This window comes from Athene noctua, chromosome 19 (genome assembly GCF_965140245.1).
Source record: "Athene noctua chromosome 19, bAthNoc1.hap1.1, whole genome shotgun sequence".
NCBI lineage: Eukaryota > Metazoa > Chordata > Aves > Strigiformes > Strigidae > Athene > Athene noctua.
The window spans coordinates 11,444,400-11,451,013 of NC_134055.1; positions in this window are offsets into that span (position 1 = coordinate 11,444,400).

The following is a 6,614-nucleotide window of genomic DNA, read 5'->3' on the forward strand; positions in this document are numbered from 1 at the left end:
TTCAGAAGGCGATTTGGAGCAGGAGCCCAAGATAAATGGTCTGAATTGCCTTTTGAAAGTGACTCTTCCTTAACTCCAGATGGAGACTAGCCTCTAACTTAGCTGGTTCAGAGAAATACCTGAGAATGAGTGGTGGGGACTACCTCCTCCCTTGTTGATTTTACAGTCTCATCAGATCTTCCTTCCTTCCTTCCTTTGCACTGTAAAGTATCAATCTTAGCCATTCCTTATGGGAAGCTCTTTGGGACACTGTCTTACTACATTATTGCACTGTGTTTGCTGCCCTGGCTGGGGTAAGTGAGCATTTCTCAGTGCTGCTATGATAATCTATATATATTTGGTAGTACTAGAGACCAAAGTGAAAACTGAAGGCCTCGGTGAGTTAGCCATGGTAAGCACTATAAAAGATTCCAGATTTTTGCTAGCCACAAAGAAACAAAGCTGCAGGTGAGAGCAGACTGTTCTCCCTGTGTCCTGTCTCCATCTGGAGGGGCTTAGACTGCTTGTGGCCATGGGCAGGGTGGAAGTTCCCAGCTGGCAATGCCTCCGAGTGCTTATTGTGGAGTTGGCAGACAGTTTCCAGCATGACCCCTTTCTGCCAGCTGTGTGGTTGGGGGTAACAAACTTTTTTTTTTTTTTTTTTCCCCACAGGTATCTTGCAACTAAAAAAACTTTAGCACAAAGACATTTCCTGGTCATAAAGAATATCCCCCTCATTTGTGCACTGTTTGTCTGCATATAGAAACACATGTATTTATATACATCAAAATGCACACACAATGTCAGGTGCAATGTCACAGGGATGACGCTCTATTCAGCAAGGAGCAGAGTATGAAATCATGATGGCATCCTACAGTCTCACATCCTTTTTGCTGCTTTCTGCTGAGGCCTTTCCTGTGGATTGCATTTGATGTTCCCTCTGCTGGCCTGGTAATACAGACTTCACTATACCATTATCTCCATTTTATAAATGGGAAAAGTGCAGCTGGGAACACTGCCACCAGTGTAATACCAGCCACCTACTGCCTGAGTCATCCCAGGAGTCACCCAGGGGAACTAGGTTACTGCCTTACTCACCATGAGAACAAAAAAACCCTGAATCAGGTAAATTGCAGAGTCAGTGGTGATAATAAATGAGGAATTTCTGGGTTGCTGTTTTGTCTATAGGAAGTACTTTTAACCCTAACCCATGGTAACAACTTTCTGAAGTCTAGATTTGCTAAAATTATTTCCATTAAATAATACGTTTACTTATTTAGTGATAATTCAAGTACCTCAAGTACTGACCCAAGTTGATAAGGCCTGTGGTCTTTCTGGTTATTGAAAGCAGATTTGCTGTATTTTGCCACCTAGTGTGGCTTGTTTAATCGTCACTGTTGCTCGTTATTGAAACTCACTCAGAGCATACTATTTTTCTTGGTTGGATTTATATGTTTCTCTACTGAAAAACTTGCATTTAGCCCTAGGAACCTAGCCATCCACCCCCAGTACAATCATCTTTGTTTCAAGACAATAAAATAATTATTCAAGAACTTAATTAAATAAAGACTTTACCTATATACAATATTACTGTATATTGATGAAATGCATCTTCTGCTTTGTATCTTCAAAGTCCTTAACTAGTTTCTGTTGAATCAGTGATGAGGGGTTTTTTGATGCAGCAGAGATTGCATTAGCATCAAAAGCTTGGAAATGATGTGGGGTTTTTTTTTCCTTTTAAAGACATGTAGAATACAAGTATGAACTTCCTGGGATTTTCAGTTGTTCCTATTTTTGAAGGGTATCAGTGTACTTAAGGCAAACATGGAGCACATTTGATTAAATAAAAAACCCAGCTGTAAAACAACCACGAGCTACTTGCCCTCCAAAAGGAAAGTTTTGTCTCAGTTAATACTCAAATGTCCAAGTAGAGCTGGATTTATTTTAGCCTGCTAGAAAAGGCTGTCGTTCTTCAGAGATACCACAAGAGGGTAGTTAAAGAGAGACTGAAATATGTGTAGGCTGATGGGATGGCTATGCTGTTTCATGCAAGGTGAATGTAGCTGTAAATTATTTTTATGAGAGTCTGATCTGTGAGGAGCTCTCCTGTTGCCCTGCATAAACGACAGAAATCTCAACGGTGCTGTGGCAGGCAGTGATCAGGTTGACTAAGGAGTGACCTTGCTTTATCACATTTCATAGAGGGACTAGAAGTGGTCCATGCTCAGAGCATTCAGCTAGATAAAGGCAATCATATTTTGGAGAGTTAGGCTTAAATTGCATGGTGCTACAGTCTAGCAACAAAGCACATTGCTTATGTTAAGGGAATAAAAGATGCTTCTGTAGTGCAAATAGTATGTATGATATGAGTTTAGTGTATGTCAGCTCCTCAAAGCCTCAGCGTTTAGTGAGGCCATTGGTCTGTTTTTTCCATTACCTGGCTTTTGAAAGGATTAGCCAAGGACAAAGTAAGAGAATTGCTTCATTTGGAGATGGGGGAAAAAAGAAAATCCAAATTTTCTGAGGACACAAATTAAACTGGTTTATTTAAAATCATCAGAGCTGTCTCCTTCATACCAGCAGAAAACTTGGCCCTGGTTTTTCCTTTTCTTCCCTAGTTACTCCTGCCACATCAGCAGAGAGCTAACATTTCTCTGATGCTGTACAAGCTCTCCTGACTCTCACGAGGGGCTGTCTGCCCCGAGGAGCGTTTCCTTGCACAGGGCCTGAGCAAAGCATGGCCCCAGCTGAGTCTAAGCCAGCTGAGGGCCAGAGTGGGCCTGGTGGAGCCTTCATCTCCCGTCCCACAAGAAGACCAGGCCCCGCACCCCTCCACCCCCCAGACAAGCCACAGCAAGCAGCTGGAAATTGGTCTGTCCCCACGGACATGGCCTGGCCGGTGTCCAAGCAGGACCCAGTCCCCTCAGAAAGGGTGGCAGCCCTGCATGCACCCGGCTCCCAGGCCCCTGTGGCGTGACCCCTGTGGCGTGAGCCCCCAGGTCTGCTGGCTCTGACTGAGAACAGCACTCCACTTTGGCTGGGGTGGCCCTACCTCCTCACAGCTGAGAGCTGGGTGCCCAGCTCTGCTCACCTGGGAGTCACAAAAGTTGTTTTCACAAGGCCAAACAGCGAGGTGGGGTGGAGCACGGTGTTGAGGAGATGATGGCTTGTGCCCAAGTCTGTCATCCACCTTGCAGCATTATCGCTGCAGTTTGCTGTCAGTGGAGTCATGCTATGATCGTCATTATAGTTTTAAATTACTGTATTATTGTGGCTTACAGAGCATCTGGAGCTTTGCAGCAGTAAATACATCACCAAATACTACAGCACTATAGTAATCTGTTGCTTTGAAAAATCTATTTAGGCAAATACAGTCGGGGTGAGCAGGTGTGTCTGTGCCTCCTGGCCCAGCTCCTGATGGCACCACACCATGATACACCGGCCTGGGGCAGAAACGCATCCAGCTGGAGACGTGCTTGCAGAAACTGATTGATCGTCTTTAGTACAACTTCATGCCTCTTGAAGTTGGCATCTTTTTATGAGACGATGAGAGATTCTTGTCAGATGCTGGCGAGAGACCTTGCGCTGGCGCCGAGGCGGCCCGGCCCGTGAGGCATTGTTGTTCTGGGAACGCCGTGGCTCTGCTCTGACCAGTCCATCCTGACTGGAAGGACCCCTCAGGAGTCCTTATATTTATTTATTTAAAATTTATTTTTACTTTTTCTCCTCAGCTTGAGCCCTTCCTTTCGTGCAGCACGGCCAGGGATCGAGCTGCAGAGGGCACTGTGGGAGAGAGAAACCCGCGGCGCCGCCGGCGCGGCCCGACACTAGAGGGAGACGCCGTCCCGGGCTGGCCGAACGCGGCTGCCGCCGGGGGAGGGACGGCTCCGGGCTCTTTGTTTGGGTTTTTCTGACCCTCCGACGGACCCCGCCTGCCGGGAGCTCTTGGGCCGGGCCGCGGAGAGGCGGCGGCCGGTGCCCCTCACCCAGGCGGCCGTGCCTCTCGCTCTCCACAAATCGCAACAGCCCCCGCTTCTGATTTTAGACCTGCGAGGTGTTAGGGTAAGAGGAGTCTAGGCTGGGAGTTATTCTGATAAAGGCATCTTGAGAAACATCTTGAGGAACGCAGCAAGTTGAAGTAAAGGCTGGGAAAAATTGCACTAGCTGTAAGTTGATATGTTGCCTGCGGAGATGGAAAAATGAAGTAGGAAAAGGAGTAGGTATGCTAGACCGGGCTTTGGCAATGGATTTATGTACTTGTCATCAGGAGGCAGTAAACGCCTCTCTGTGCCAGCCCCTCTGAACGTTGTCCCTGGTGTTGGGGCCCTGGCTCCTGTCCGAAGGGCAGAAGGGGACAGTGGCCTCTGCTTCAGGGACCTGCCAGGCCTGACCCAGCTGGGTGGGAGGCTCCTGGCCGGGCAGAAAGGCTGGGGAGGGTCACTGGCGGGGTGGTCAGCAACTCCGTGTAAAACTGGTTAAAAGTAACAATTCAAGAAAGAAAGAAAAAAAATGCCTGTTTAGGAAGGGGAAAGAAACCCCCAACAACTAACTCCTCTCCCTTTTTTCAGATTTTTGTCACCCATATTCAACTTGTTGCCTGGTCCCTCACAGCCTGCTTAATTTCCCGAGTTTATCTCAAGAAGGCAGGATGCTGGGGAACAAGAGCAACACTTTGGTGGTTATTTTTCTTCACCAAAGTTGCGTTTCACTACACAAGTTTGAGTGGGAATAGGGTTTTTTTCACATGCCATCCTGGCAAGTCCTCGCCGACTGAGGCAGCCTGTCGGGCTGGCCAGGCAGTAGGACAGTGGAGACCAGCCAGCTTGTCTCCAGCAGCCAGTCACTCCATTTCTGTGCCAGGATGAGCTGTATCCTCCGCCGTGGGTGTAGGAAGCAGGACTTCCAGAAGGATTTTTGAACTGGAAATTGTGTGCGTCCCAGCATCATATATATTTAGTGTGATAGCAGGATTCACGATTTCTGGTAACACGGGGATACAGACAGACCATAATGTAGAATTAGAAGTAAGATTTTCTCACTCTAGTTGTGTGGAGGTAAATCAAGTGTGTATTGTTCTGTAGCATGTTTCTTCAGATGATTGCATGTTTTTCAATTGTATTTCAAAGCAAAGGACTTCAGGTTTGATTTGTGTACTAGCCTGCTGGGAAGTCTTAAGAAAGTCCTACTGAGAATCTGTGCCTTCTTTCTCTGTGATATGACTCTTCTCCCCGCCCTTTCCGCCTGTAAAGAGCTTTTAGATCTATTATTAGAAATTCTATGAGAGGTTTCATAGGGGTGGTTTTGGTTTGGTTTTTTTCCCCAAGTTATATTTTCTAATCCCCAATAGCAAAGCAGTAAATCTGTTCTTGGCAGATTATTTAGTTTTATCTTTAGGTTGACTTGAATTTGGAGGGAATACAGTCAAAGTGGGCATCAGATTTTAAGAATTATTCTGTAATGACTGCAATAGCTTTTTATTGCTGTTAATTCTAAATCTCATGAACTTGTTCCCTGTCTCTGCAGGTCTGACTTAGTAAACTTTGCTCTGAATGGCACCATGACTGCTTCATGAAACATTGAAAAGCCTGTTTCTAGTAAATCTAGCATAGAGTAGTTGGATCTCTAATTGACTGTTTACAAGAGTTTCCATGAAATTCTGGCATCTAGACTACTGTGGGATCAAACTGGACCTTGTTTTTGTGCATGCACCTTTGACTTTAGTGCTGCCCAAATGTGCAGGACTGAATTTGCCTGTCACTGAAAAGCAAAATCATTAATGTCCTTGACTTTGACTTCTGAAATACCTTGCATATGAATGCCTGAAGCATTCTGGTGTGTGAGCTAAGCACTTTGCTAAACCTGGGAGTACAAGTGAAAAATAGGAAGACAACTCTGCAACACTACACTTGGTGGGTCGTGCTTTTGATTTTCATTTTAAACACATGCCATCAGTGAAATTGCAGTGAAGAACTATCATATTGAATGCTTAACTCATCAAGACAGGAAAAGGAGCCTTGCAAATACATGTATTGGGGAGGACAAAAGACAAAATGTGATGGTTAAGTGTATAATTGTAGGATTTTCCTGTTGGGATTCTAGAGGACTTTCTGCAAGAGAATGGCCATGTGAGCAATCCTGCGTGAGAACAAGACTGATAAGAGCCTCAGCCGAGCAAGAATGCGATAAGGATGTGACCCTGAATGAGGGGGGAGAAACTCGATGAGACAAACAACCCCTGGAAGGGGCTGGGATGGAAGAGGAAGTTCCTCAAGGCAGGAAGTCTGGCAAGGCTGATGCGGCACTTTTTATCCAGTCATAAGAAGGTTTAAAGCGCGGGCTAAGTTAACTGTCCAGTCTTGAGGACTTGTACTGCATGTTACTCACGTGTGCGGGAGAACATTATAAAAGGGCTTTCTTAGTTGTAATAAACGGGCATTGCTTCATCACATTGGTCGTGTGCGTGCTCAGCTCTCCCGCATTTTCCTTTACCTAGAATACTGGATTTGAGCTTTGGCACTTATAAAAGAAGTTTGTTTTGCTGTTTTGTTTTTGGCATGTGGCTGTCTTCAGGAAGTTCTGATGGATTCTTTGGATGGCTTACATACTGGCAAATAGGGAGTTAGTAGCCTGTAAAA